Source organism: Ciconia boyciana, chromosome 7, assembly GCF_034638445.1.
Source record: "Ciconia boyciana chromosome 7, ASM3463844v1, whole genome shotgun sequence".
NCBI classification, from domain to species: Eukaryota; Metazoa; Chordata; class Aves; order Ciconiiformes; family Ciconiidae; genus Ciconia; species Ciconia boyciana.
In genome coordinates this window covers 55058093-55071429 of record NC_132940.1, presented here as the reverse complement: position 1 = coordinate 55071429, position 13337 = coordinate 55058093, and the positions used below count along the sequence as shown (strand labels likewise).

The window sequence follows — 13337 nt, the reverse complement described above, 5'->3', positions numbered from 1 at the left end:
AATGCTGGTTTCAAGGCTGGCGACAAAATTCCCGCTGACAAGCTCAGTATGGTAGGGTAGGAGTAGGCGAGGACAGGTATGATGGTGGTGTTACGCTGTTAGGTGCTCCCGTGAATCACACCATCGAGGTGGATGCAGGTTGAAGAGACCTTTCTTGGTCTCAAGTGTTTTGTACCCTCGGTGTGATGTTGCACCCACACTCTGTAGCTAATGTTTCAAACAAATAGGCATGTGCTCTTCCAAAATACTGCGCCTAGGTGCAGCAGGCTGGAGGATATTGTGTGGCAAACTCTTGGAAAGAACACAGAGAATTAGCAGCCAAGAAAACTTTGTGCTGAGAAACCATCAGATACATGGGAAGAAGCATGATCTCTCCCTGTGAGTACTGATGAGGTCCAGTAAGGGTGCTGAGGATGTTTAATTGATAGCTTTGCTGTTGGGTAAACCAAAAGCCTCTTTCTTTCCACCAAGAAACAGGAACGTAGTAAAAGTGAACCAAATCGTACAGGTCCAGGGGTACAGTTTTATAGTCACTGTTGGTGCTAGGCAAAAAATAAAGGAAATGCAGTGCAAGTCCAGTGTATATACTTCTCCACGTCAAGATAAAATGGCACACGGGCTAAAGACTTGCTATCCTTAATTTTTAAGGAGATGAGACGTGACAATACTTGCACTTATTGTACTGAAAGAAGTTGTGAGATAAATCACAATCCCCTTTTATAGGCAATTAATTAAGCTTCTTTGGGGGGAGGATAATCTGCAGAGTTCCCATGGAAGTCTGCACAGCTGGTTTTCCTGCACAAGGTGATGGAGGGATGTCCACTGCCTTCCCTTTGCTTGAGCCTGAGCCCCAGCTGGGAGGACGGGAGTGTGTATAGGGCCGGGTGCTGAGCAAATGGCATGATGGCTGCAGGCTTGTGTCCCTTATCCCCACTGCTGTCATCTTGGGGTGGGGAGAAGGTCCCTCCCTGACATGTAGGGGAAGCGTGTGGAGCTGCGCGTCATCCTGCAGGTCGTTGTGCTGAGATAGATGGGCATTTGACAGCTACGCTGCGGGACGGCGTGTGCGCAGTCCTGCTGAGCCAGGTGGATTAGAATCGCCTTTCCTTCCCATTGTCGTGCTGCTCTGTGCACTGGAGACCCCTCCATCCCCTTATTTTACTTATTAGTGCTGGGCTGAGGCTTGCACACCCCAGGGGTGGTGGTGATGATGTTCAGGTGCCCTTTGGCAGTGGCTTTGTCTGCGGTGAAGGTCTGGTGGCTCAGAGGAGCGAGGAGCAGCACAGAGCACCCTTGCCATCGTCCCTCCCCATCCCAGCCCGGGCGTGGGGGCTCTGCGGTGACAGACTAGTTTTGCTGTCACAGGGAGGAAAAGCATAAAGCATGGCCTGAAACGCTGCCTCTGTTGGGTTTTTTTTTTAATTCTTTTGGTGATAAGGGCCAAAATCAATGAGGAGCCTGGCTTCCAGCTGAAGTTGAGGTAATTTAGGAACTAAAACAGCTTTTTAATGTATTTTCTGTATGTCTTGGTCTCCATCTACGATGGAAGTAATGGTACTTTCTTGTTCAGAAGGCAGACACATCCACAGGCATCTGTGGTCCTCCTAGTTTTGAAATGTAGTTAAGAGCAGTTATTAGGGCTTGTCAGAATCGCTCCAGAAATTTTTATCTGTATTTGGTATAAATGGCTTCTTTCTCAAAATGGAGTTTTCTGCGGGAAGCGTCAGCTTGCAACTCAGTTCTTGTTTTGTAATGGAAAAAAAGTTTAGGTTTTTTTTTTATTCTTCTATTTGTGCTGGTAACAACATTTGTTGAAAACAAAAATGTTTTCATGAAAAGCAGTTGGTGGTGAGGCCGCTCCACTCTCTGCTGGCTGATTGCCATGCTTCCACGTTAACCTGGGCCCCTCTGCCCCATCAGGGCTTTTTCTGTTTTTGAAGGAATATGCTTCCTCAGCCTCTTGATCCAGCTGTTTGGAAAGAGGAGCAACTACACTGAGGAACTCTTCTTTCTTTTAAGGGCCCTTGTCACTCATCCCACCTGAAGGTATTTGTTCCAAGGCTGAAACTGGGGCAGTTTGCTATTAAGGTATAAAAATGACAGAAGGTAGCTAATGCTCAGTCATCCTTGGATATGGGGGGAAGGAGGAGACAGACATTTCTAAACCAGAGAGGTTTCCTGGTCCTGGCTTATTGTGCTGTTTTAAACATCACGATGGATTACAGTGCTTTCAAAAATACCTAACCTGACCAAGCAGGCATGGGAGTGGGGAACCCACTTGGCTGCCAGGTATTTGTTGCTATTTTCAAGTGATCTGGCCCAAACTGGATAAAACAGAAGCCTTGAACACAAAGGCTGTCTGGTCATGTAGGCTCAAAATTTTAAAAGTTTCATTTACAAATGGGTTTAAGAAGAGCGGTAAGAGAGCCCACCATGGTGTCAAGGGTTTTATTGTGGTGGCACCCAAGCAAGCCTGGGAGAAGGTGACCTTTGCCTTCAAATTTTGGCCATTTAAAACCAAAATGGTTAAAGGAACATTGTCCTTTATAATAAAACTTTATAATAAACCTCTTAGACTTGAACAAATGTGCACAAAAATGCCATCTCTGCCCTAGGAGATTTCAACCTAAAAGCGGGCTGCTGAAGACCCAGGGCTGGGAGTGGGGAGAGCTGGGTGCCTTCCTGACCCCCGTGCCTTGGGGCACAGCGCTCCTCCTCTGCTCCCTTGTGCTCTTGGTCACTGTTGGTCTGTTTTTCTTGACCAAGCATCTTAAGACGTGGGAGGCATGTTAGGGCAGCATTCTGCTGGTGCTGCCTGGTGAGGATGGCCAGTCCTCAGGGGGGGAAAAAATGACATTTTTTTGGTTTTGAATTGCAAAACTTTATCCTTTATTTGAAACCCAGGCTCTGTGGTGCTCTGATACTTCATGAGGACTTGAAAGTGAAATCAATTATCCTTCTTTGATCAAGAAGCTGGGGTGCATTCGAGTGAGAAAGTGAAACTGCCCCCCTCTTGCTTGAGGTCTCTCTGACCAGGCTTAGTGAAATGCAGACAGCAAACAGTGGGGGGGGAAAGAAAAAAAGAATAAAAATCAATGAGGCTGTTTTGAAAATCTTCCACTTCCAGTACACTGAGGGAGTGCGAACAGCATGAGGCCGGTAGTCTGTGCTTGAAAATACAGGGTCCAATCCTGGTGTCAGTTACAGACACGTAAATCCCAGGCAGTGCTGCTGGCAGTGATGGGGAGCTGCTGAAAGGTCGCTCCAGCATGGGACCCGCAGGCTTTCTGGCACAGACATGCTGATTCCTCTCATTCCTTAGCCACCCTTCTTTTCTAGCTGTCCTCATGCTTTTAAAATAACAGGGGTGTGACACGGCTAGTCCTGCTGATGGGCTGGTCCCCAACCATTGCCCAGTGGCTCTGTCTGAGAGCCAGTGGCGTGGCTCCTGGCTGCCAGGGTGCTGTAGGTAGCACTGTCTCACAGCTTCCTTGGCCACTGCATAAATCTGTCCTGCGCCAAATAATTTTTTCGTTTGTTATAATACAACAGTCTCCATCCGGGAAAGCTGGATGCCATCCCTTTGGTGCAAGCTGTATCTCATCCCTTCAGTGCTGCCATGCCGCTGGAGCGGTTTCTCTTTCTTCCCCCTACTCTCCTGCTCCTTTTTTTCCTCTGGTTTTAGTCTCATTTTATGAACCCCAGGACAAACCTGAAAATCGAGTGTAACAGCAAAGATAAAAATGAGCCCCTTGGCCCTGAAGCCAGGTGTCCCACTGCTGCGGCACCCTGGGGCTCCTGCGGGGCAATGCTTTAATGCCAGGCTGCTTTAACGTGCAGGGGCTGCTGGCAAGTTTGCTCTTTTATGGGAGCTAATTTTCCCCATCAGAGCTGATGACCCGTGCTGCAGCCGGCATCAGCCTTCCTCCAGCGCGATGGTCGGACCAGGAGTTTGGAAGCGATAAGTCCCATTATGGCCAATTTTGACACATGGGGTTACGGCAGATTTAAAAGCAGCTCCATGCCGAGTATGATGAAGGAGGGGTATGCGCTTCCTTGCAGATTGAAACTTACCATTTGCATAGTTGCTGCTTTACACCAACACAGGATCTGGCCTCCCAAATGGCAGCAGCCGGGTGTATTAGCCGTTGCTGTTTGTATTGATGACTGTCTGAGCAGGTGCCGCTGCTGGCAGCAGAGTGGAGGAAACGCGTCTCCAGCTTTTGTTATCTTGCATGATCTTTTTATTAGATAACTTCAGCAGTGTAGTTTTGAATCAAGCAGTTTAATTTTAATAAATGAAACCCGAGAAGCATAGAAGCAAACACTGAAAGCTGTTAGTCAGGGCCAGATCCTGCAGGCATCACTGTCCTGGGATAGCAAGATCAGTCCGTGTCTCCAGGTGGCTGTGTTCAAGTATAAAGCTACCCATGCGTATAAGCTGAATTTTAAGTCAGGGTTGGACTCTGAATTGAGGTTTGCTTGTAAGGAGTCTGATTTTCCGGTGTGTGAGGACATGGAGACCTCAGACGGCTCCCTCGGCGCTGGCAGTGGCCAGCACAGCTGAGGATCCGGGCTCTCGCAGCGAAGGAGATAACGTGAGATTTCTGAGTTTGGGGGCTTTGGCCAGCAAATAACAAATATATTGGCACAGAATGGGAAAGATGTAAAAATACACATGTCAGAACAGGGCAGGCTTTTAAGTGTTTTTCATTTAAAATGAAAAGGTCATATTGAATGGGGTTGTCGACTGGGGACACGTACATGCACCTGCCAGTCATATGGGGGGGACCCGTGTCAGTTCGTGCTGATGGCTGACTTGCTGGGAGCTTGTCTGCACTTAAAAATTGATGACTGGAACGGTTAAAATGACAATTTTCCTTGTGGCGGTCAGGCTGAGCCATCTGCTCCACGAAGAAATGGGAACAAAGGATCCGAGCTCAAGGCTGCTTCATCCCAGTTTAACTGGTGTTCACGCTTCGACTTCTACAAGAATAGCCATACTGATTTAAAAAAAATAAAAAAAAAAATAAAAAAATCTAAGCTCTGAATATTGGTAAGACTTTCAAGTGTAAAGGAGATTTAAAAGTGAATGCAACTTTTGAGCAGTCAGAAAAACAGACACCATTCAGGCAGGGTGTTATGTGAGAAGTGTAATTAGCACTTACTGAAATTATTTTCACAGGTAAGGTTTTCTTTGAAAGGGATTGGGGAGTCTGGTTCCTTCAGTTTCTAAGTGACCACTGTAAAGTTATGCTAGGGATGCCTGTTTTTCTGAAAGTGCTGACTGTATTTCTCTGAAACTTGGACTTCTTGCAGAGGTTTTAAACTGTCGATTTCTGAAAAATCTGAACAATATAAGAAAACTCAAACCATACCAGAGGATTGATATTTAAATTCAGGCATTGTAAACTACTGCTTTTAGATTTAAATCTGCAAACAGGAAACCTTACTTTCCATACTCTACTTGTGTGTTAAGTTTGTTTTTGTTTTTGTTTTTGTTTTTAGAAATGTTGATTCTTACTGTTGATAATACAGCATCAGTATTATCAGACAGTGAGTGAACAGATTGTTTCTGATCATCATGTATTTAAGAACTTTAGAGTTTGTAGATCTTAGCCTCTCAACTTATTTTCCTTTCAGCTTGGGATGGCTTTTTTAACTTCTAATCACTTTCGCAGCTTTTTATGAGCTGTTCCTTAAATTTAACTAGTAGGAAGAAACGAATGAAGAAGACAATCTTTTGTGAAATAGGCGCTTTTTTGGTAAATTCGTGTTCTAGTAGTTTGTTCAGAGACTCTACTTAGTGCTTTAACTGTGATAGCCGATCCCTGCTGCTTGGGCATTTGCTTTAAATTACTTTGAAATGATAACTTGCCTATTGAAATGGTGCATTAAAATAAGTGGTCTGTATTGTGCTAAGCATAAAAATGAAGATGCAGATGTGCACGTGTAGGTGTATACAGACTCCGAAGTCTCGGCCACTGTAGCTGGTGATCTGGAGGCACAAGAGTCATACTGAGTTATGCCAGATGGGAGCTTGACAGTGTAAAGCTGGGTTACTAAAGAGGCTTTCCTGCTGTTATCTCTTGCAGGACTGTGATAGAAAGCTGGGATTTCATGTTGCAAGATGAAAATCAGAATTAGCTGCGTGCAGACCACTGAGCATCTGTTGCTGTGACTCTGAACTAGGAGGACCTCAGTTTTGTGTAGCTAAAAGCCTGCCTGTTGTTACTATTTCTGTTGTAAAAGCACCTGGATATTCCCCGTAAAGGTTGTTGGGGGAGGTGTGAAACCCAGAGGTGGCTCCTTAGGGACAGTCTTTGCATGTATTTCTCTGGGGAGTTTAGTGGGGGAAAGACTTGTGCTGGAATTGATGGCAGCAATTTGGGTGTGTCTGTACTGTGCACTTGTTTGTCTTTCCCTACCTAAGCCAAAGCGGGAATGAGCGTGACTGCGAGGGACAGACCCTTTTTTAGGACTTGTCTCTCAAGGTCTTTGGGATCTGTTGTTGTCTCTTGCCTGCTTCCCCAGCAGAGCTGGCCTGGTTAGGGCATTATTTTGCTAAGCCTCTGTGTAGTCCTCTCTGGTGCGAGGCTCTTGGGAGTGCTCCTTGCTGAGGGATGCGTACAGGCAACTGAGAGGAGGGACTTTGCAGAGAGGAGCTCTGCCGATCTTGGGGTTTGGGGGTCTTGCGTCTTGAGAAATGCTTCCCAGCGAGAAATGCTTGTTGAGATCATGTCTTGAAGGTGTCTGATTTGGTTGTGGCATCATGGCTTGATGGCTTGTGATGCAGCAGATGTGCTTCTGGCACCTAGGGTCTGTCCTCTGTATTCTGGGTATTTCTGCACTTAAAGACCTAGACAGACTTTTGCAGCCTTCTGCTAGAGAAATTAGGTCACAAATGGAGTAGTTTGACAGATACTCAAGGTAGATATTGCTGTGACCAGTCAGGCTGTCCCTGTCCTGCCCAGCTGTAGATGTGTGGCCAGGAGGGAGTGCGTGCATGGGCATCAGTGAGTTGCTGCCCGTCTGGGACCATGCTGGGCCCCATGCTGCTGCTGGGGAGGGTGGTTTCACAGCAGGCTTCAGCTGGATGCCTTGGGGAGGGCATGTGGGGTCAGCCAGCTGTCCCCTCCTCACTCACAAGGTGACAGGGACAGCTGGCATGGAAAGTAAAGCCAGGCAGATGCAGTTCATCTAGCCAAGTCTGCCGAGTCCTATAACTGATCTTGTAAACATTTCTTGAGTTAAACCTGGTGAAAGACAAGCCCAAGCCAAGATCTTTTAAACACAGGTTGGGTCGCAAGAAATATTGTCTTACCTGGAGCTCCCGGAGGTGCTGTTGTGGGTTGAATTGAAACGGTGTTGGAACCAGAGGGGAATGTTGTTGTCTTCTGCCTTTGCAGATAAGACTGAAGGGCATTTTGCCAGGAGCCTGTGGGAAGGACCTAAATTATATATAACTCTACATCATTTTAAAATGAAAAGTAAACATGCACAACCATAATATTTGCTTGTACTTGTCTCCTCCTTGATGGATGGAGAGAAATTGCTCTTTGGCTGAGTTCACCAGCAGTAAAACCCTGCAGTTACTCATCTTCATCCCAAGCCTGCAGTGAGTGGGAGAGGCCATTGTGATCTCGGTTGAATTTGTCCTCATCACACCTGCGGTGCTGAGAGTCCTGGGGACTTTTATACCTCTCCATCAGGGCTGGGTGCCACTGCAGGGACTGTGGGACTGAGCTGGGAAGGTGCCTCCTGGGTCAGAGTGGACCTCATCATGCTCTTGTGGTGTTGGCACAATGGAGATCTACCACTGTTTGGGAGAGGCGAGAGCCCTGTCTCTCTCCTGGCTGCTGTAGCCTCAGGCATGGTGTAGGGGGCAAGGGGTGATGGCAGGGGCAGGAAGCCGTCCCACCGGGTCACAGGGAGGAGGGACCTGGCCTGTGAGCCACCAGCACTCTTGCATTTTGCTGCATGTTGGTTGTAGACTTGTGGGCTCACATGCACCCTCACGAGCAGCACAGGTACAATGAACGCAAGCCTGAACTGAGCATTTCTGTCGTTACAGCAGAAAATAGCAGTAACTGTCTCTGCTGAGCAGTGATGACAAGGCAAGCCTGCGCTTGTCATGAGCAGAGATAGGGCCGTCAGGGCGACCAGGATGTGGCTGCGACAGGATGCTGGCCATGGGCTGGCGGGGGCAGGAAGGAGTGTGCAATTCAGATGCCACCTATCTCCCTGGATGCACCTGGCAGTGTGTCCTGGCAGTGCCAGGTGCAAGGCGACAGTTGTGTGGCCTGGCTGTCCCCTCTGCTCTACCTTCATCTTCTGCAGATGGGAAAAATGACACCGAGCTGGTCACTTCAAGGAAGAGTTGTGTCTGCTTTGCGGCTACAGGAAAGAGTGAGGCAGTCTCTGATGGGAATTGGGCAGAGGTCCTCTGAGAAAAGGCTGTGCTGAGGTGGAGGATGGGGTGAACTGGATGGCGGTGTATGTCTGCTTGCGGTACTGGTAAACCCCATGAGCTTCAAATGGAATTAAATGATGCCTCCTAGCTCCCTTGCTGTGCCTGAGGTCATAGAGACGAGCAATGGATTCACCCTGTTCTCTCACTGTATGCCTCATTTTACGTCTCCTTTTACCCCCTGCCCTTCTCGGGGGCATTAAGAGCAGTAAAGGAGCTGTGGTTTGAGGAGGTACGAGTTGTTGACCAAGCTGTGGCAGCTCACAGCTGGTGCTAGTTGTTGGCCCGGTTTGAGGTGGTGATGCTTGCTTTTGGGGGGTGCTGAAAGGAGTCCAGGAGTATGGAGGCTTCTGCCTAAGAAAGCTGGGGAAGAAAATGCTGCATTTCCCAGAAGTTGTGTGGGTTAAACTGCAAGTTTTGGAGACAAGCCGTTGGGAGGCCCATCCGGCGTGCATCACATGGGTATCTCTCTCTCTTCTCAGGGCTGGGAAAGAAACCCAAAGTCGTGACTCCGGCAGAGCCCTGCGTGTCTCCAAAAGCCTCGCTCTGAGTTCGTCCCACCCAGCAAGGCTGTGCAGTGTGAGAACCGGTATGTAAACACATTTCACAGGTACGAGGGGCAACTTCTCAGAAGGATTTGTAGCTTTCCTGACCTTGTTCATGGTTCACCGTGTTCATGGCTCTCTGCAAGATCTCTCCTAATGGAGTGTGGAGGTGGGGTGGGATCACTGGAAAATACAACACAAACTGGTGGTTCCCTGGTGGTGCTTGCACCCAGAGGCTTTGGTGGGGAAGGGCTCGGCAGCAGAGAGAAGCTGTGGGTGTTCAGAAGTCATCTTGGACTATGGCGCTGAGGCTTTAGATGCGCTCTGTTGAGCGGTGTGTTGTGCGACAGCACGCACGGATGGGTGATGTGGGGGGTAATGACAAATGCACGCATGAGAAATGCATATACATACATACATATATATATATACACACATGCTGTACAAATCTAGGCACATGGAAACAAAGATGTGCAATGCATATATAGTATATACTATACGGTGGCGTATGAGAGCTTGGGGGTGTATATACCAAATGTCTGTATATACTATATATGGCGTTAAAAGAATGCATATGCATTCATGTTCTCTTTTTTCTTTTTCTGTCTCTTCTGTCTTTCTGTGGAGCTGTTGCAAAACTACCAGATTCAACCTCCTGGGGAGCCTTTCTGGCCAAGGTTTTACAAGCCAGCACCTGCTTTGCCTGCCTGACTCCTTTCTATATTTATTCCTCTGCACCTGGTTTTTGCCTTTGCCTGCAAAGTGGAACTGTCACAAACATTTGTGCTAACTTTTGGCTGCACAGGACTTCAGCTTGCAAGTCCCAAGTCTGCTTTTGTGCATGTTGCGGGAGGAAGCATATGTGTGCATAGTTGTGCATGTGTGTGTATGAGCATCCCTGGTCCTTGCTTTCTGCATTATGTGGTCTGTGTTCCTGTGATGCTGCAGCAGTCCCTGTGTTCTGTATGCCGCGCAAGTTGTGCTCTCTGCCCCTTCAAGACATTTTTATGAATCAAATATTCTCAGTCGTCCTGCTTAAGTAATGCCATTTAAATGAAATTAGCCATGCCTGAGCCAGTGGCCGATTGATAACCATGTGTACTGCTGTGCAGGAGGCTTGGGTTGGATTTTATTCACAGGCCCCCAAGCTTTTACTTGCCAGGGTTAGGACTGTGGCAAGGAACGGGACTTGTGGTGCCATGTAGTGGGGGCTCCTGGTTAGGCTGTGGTTGGACCACAGATGTGTCCATCCCTCTGGTTCCTCTCCTCTGTGTCGTTTTGGGGTGGAAGGTGCTCTGAAGCAGAGATGCTGAATGCCAGCTGATGCTTAGGTACCACTGTTTAAAGTGAGCACAGTAGCAAGGGAGAGTGTATAATGCCATTTCAGCTGGGTAACCGAGGGGAGATCCTGATGCTGTCCTGGGGAATGTGAATCTGCGGGAATAGCTGCGTGGTGGGTCTCCAATCAGCAAATGCTCCTCGGAGGAGACACGCGCTTGTTCCCAGTCCGACGGGTACAACTTGTGCTTAGTGAAAAGCAGCGCTGGGCTGCCTGCCAGGAGCCGGGAACCGGCTTGTCCTTGTGTGCTCAGGCCCCTGAGCTCCCAGCCCCTTTGACAGCTATATTCATTTCTGGCACGGTAGTCCTTCTAAGGTCACAAAGCCATTAGTCCTGGGTTTCAACCCCAGAAGCCATAAAAAGTACCCTGCCTGACCCCTGTGCAAAGGCAGAGGCAGCGCGAGCAGCCTGCGTTCCCCTGGGTTTCGTTTCCCTGTCCCCACTGCGTGTGCCATTGCAGCCTGCATTTCTCTCCTGTTCAGTAAGCCCTTTGCCTCTCCAGCTGACATAGCTAATATTTCCCCCGCTGGCGGGGCAGGCGAGGTAGTGGCATTTAACTGTTAAGGAGAACCTCGATCTGTTTGTGCTGCGGGAGCCTAGAGCAGTGAGGGCTGGTGCACACCTGGGACGGGAGTTTCTGCTAATGCAGGTGTTGCTCCTCCACACTTTTGTTCCCTTCCTTGTCTTATATTATTCCCTACTTCATCCCGCTGTTTGTCTGTGCAAAAAGCAATGCCATGGGAATTGTTTTCTGCAAGGAGCTGGAAAACTGAGTCAGAGTTTGTAAAACCTGCACCTGCCTGACCCTTCTTAGCCTGGTTTTGGAGCATCTTCTAGCACCGTGACTGCAGTGCTCAGAATATCTCCATTTCTGACCATGGAAAATGCTCCTGGTGACCTGGCTGCTGGCTGGGGCGCATGGCTCTGGGGGAAGTTTTAGTGGGTTTTTAGAAAAATAATTGATCAGCTGCCCACCAAGAGCTAGTCCCAGCCTGCATTACATTGACATTGCCCTCGTGTACCACTTAGTGCCACTTGTACTGTTGGCTCTTTAAAGCTGCCTTTATAACTACCAGCGTAATGGACATGTGCTGGTGCTGCCTTGCAAGATTTATTTTTTGCAGTGGTAGTGATGGATCACTAAGTTAAATGTGGTGCTTATTCAAAAAGGCAGAAAGCTTTGTTTTCTTCTAAAGCAAAGGTTTACATGTTTTCTGTCACCTGTGATATCAGGGGCTAAACTTGTGCTGCCACGGGCCCCGACCTCTGCCTAGTTACTGGAGGTAATTGTACAGCCTCTGTCGCTGCAGGATTTTGGCTCCTCCCGAAGCCCGTGCTTCAGTACCAGTGAAAGCCAGATGTACTATAATGTTGCTTTTTTACAGTTTGTTTTGGCCATACATGGGCAGAGTCAGCTCTGGAATTCCTTCCCTATAAATTCAATAGCATCTTGTGGGTGGTGCTGGGGAATCACTCTGGTCTGGTTGGATCGCCTTGGCGGCCTGTTCGCCTTGAAAACGTCCTGATTTGCACATTCCTGAGAGGCTGCCTGCTCCTGGAGCCGATGGCTGCCGCTACCAGGAGGCTGTCGTCCTGTGCTGGCAGGCGTAGTCACCTCCCTGCTGCCCGCAGGTCAGCTGTTGCAGCAGGGGAACGATGCCCGTGGGAGCAGTGGCATGGGTATAGTGCTCCCATGTGCAGGCAGACTCTGCAGGGCCAGTTGTGCCCTCTAAGCATAACTGTTCTGCCTCCTAAATTTGCTGTATGGGCTTGAGCATTGAACCTCAAGCCCCTCTGCCAGGGGTGGGGAGGCTGGGCACTCCCCAGTTCCTGCCTGCCACGGGATGCTGCGTTGTGTGTCCCCGCAGGGACTGAGGAGTGCTGCCATCCTGGGGCTCCTTGTCCCTGCAGGGAGATCTCGCCTTGTCCAAGCAGCATGTTCCTTTCCGCAGAGCTGTGTTTTTTCCTTTTGTAAAGCAAAATCAAATAACGCTTTTTGCAAAGCACCAGCTAGATGAGCCAGCCAGGGAATCTTTCCCTGCCCAGGTGAGCAGCCAGGGCGGGACCTGGCAGCAGGACCTCTCTAGTGGAACTGATTGCTGAGCCTTGCCTTTTCTGGTGCTGAGCTGGTGTCACTATAAACACAGACTGAATTTGCCTATTTGCCTTCAAAGAGCACTTCAAAAAATAGTTCTGGGACGTTTTCTGCTGATGAGTCGAGGGATGAGAGGGAGGTTTGCTGTAGGGGGCTAGGGGCGACGGCTCCTGGAGCTGCTCCCGTTGCATCTCCCCATGCATCCCTGGGACAGGACAGAGATGTAGTGTCACCCACCAAGCCAGGAGCCACCAAAGTGCAGGTCAAGACAGCGACGTGTGGCCCCGTGTCCTAGCTCTGCGTGGGTCAGCGACAGCGATGTGTTCAGCTCAGGCTCCAGAGGGGCAAGTCATCCCTGTGCCAAAGCCAGGGAGAGAAGGGTCATTTTTTTTTGACATCCTTTGGAGTTTTGATCTCCATATTTGGAAATGTTTACCCATTGCTCTGATCTATTGCAAGGGAGGGGAGGTGACTCAGGGTCTGGTGGAAGCAGGATTTGAATTCCTGTAGTAAGGTTTTTTTCCACCATCCCCCCCCCCCTTTCTTGTTTTGGAAGCTTGTTGTGGTCAGTTTTCAGTTCTCTCTTGCTCCTGGACTTTGTTCCAAATTTGATCTGCTCGAGAGGGAAGTGTGTTATCGAAGGAGCTTGCCTGGATGCTGGTAAGTACATCATTGCTGCTTTAGCAATCAACTTGGGATTTTTTTTTGTTTTGTTTAGTCAGATGGATTGCATCAAAGCGTGTGTGTTGCTGGTGAGGCAGGCATGTAGAACACCAGTCAACAGCAAGGGACCCAGTGAAACCTTCTGTAGCAGGCTTAGTGGATGGGTCTCAAAGGCAAAATGTTTCTTCAGGCCTAGGTATAAAGATCATTTAAGCCAGCTTCTCT

At 48.7% G+C, this 13337-nt stretch overlaps 1 protein-coding gene across 7 annotated transcripts in view; it reads left to right on the top strand.

Annotated features, from left to right (window-relative positions):
• Positions 1-13337, top strand: part of LPP (LIM domain containing preferred translocation partner in lipoma) — a 356009-nt gene that overhangs the window by 18356 nt on the left and 324316 nt on the right. For 4 of the 7 annotated variants that reach the window (XM_072868734.1, XM_072868732.1, XM_072868735.1 and 1 more), the window contains exon 2: positions 8953-9059. The gene's annotated coding sequence lies outside the window, so the exon portion shown is untranslated. Of the gene's footprint in view, positions 1-8952; positions 9081-13005; positions 13110-13337 lie in introns of all 7 variants that reach the window. The other 3 variants (XM_072868736.1, XM_072868733.1, XM_072868730.1) reach the window with 2 other exon arrangements.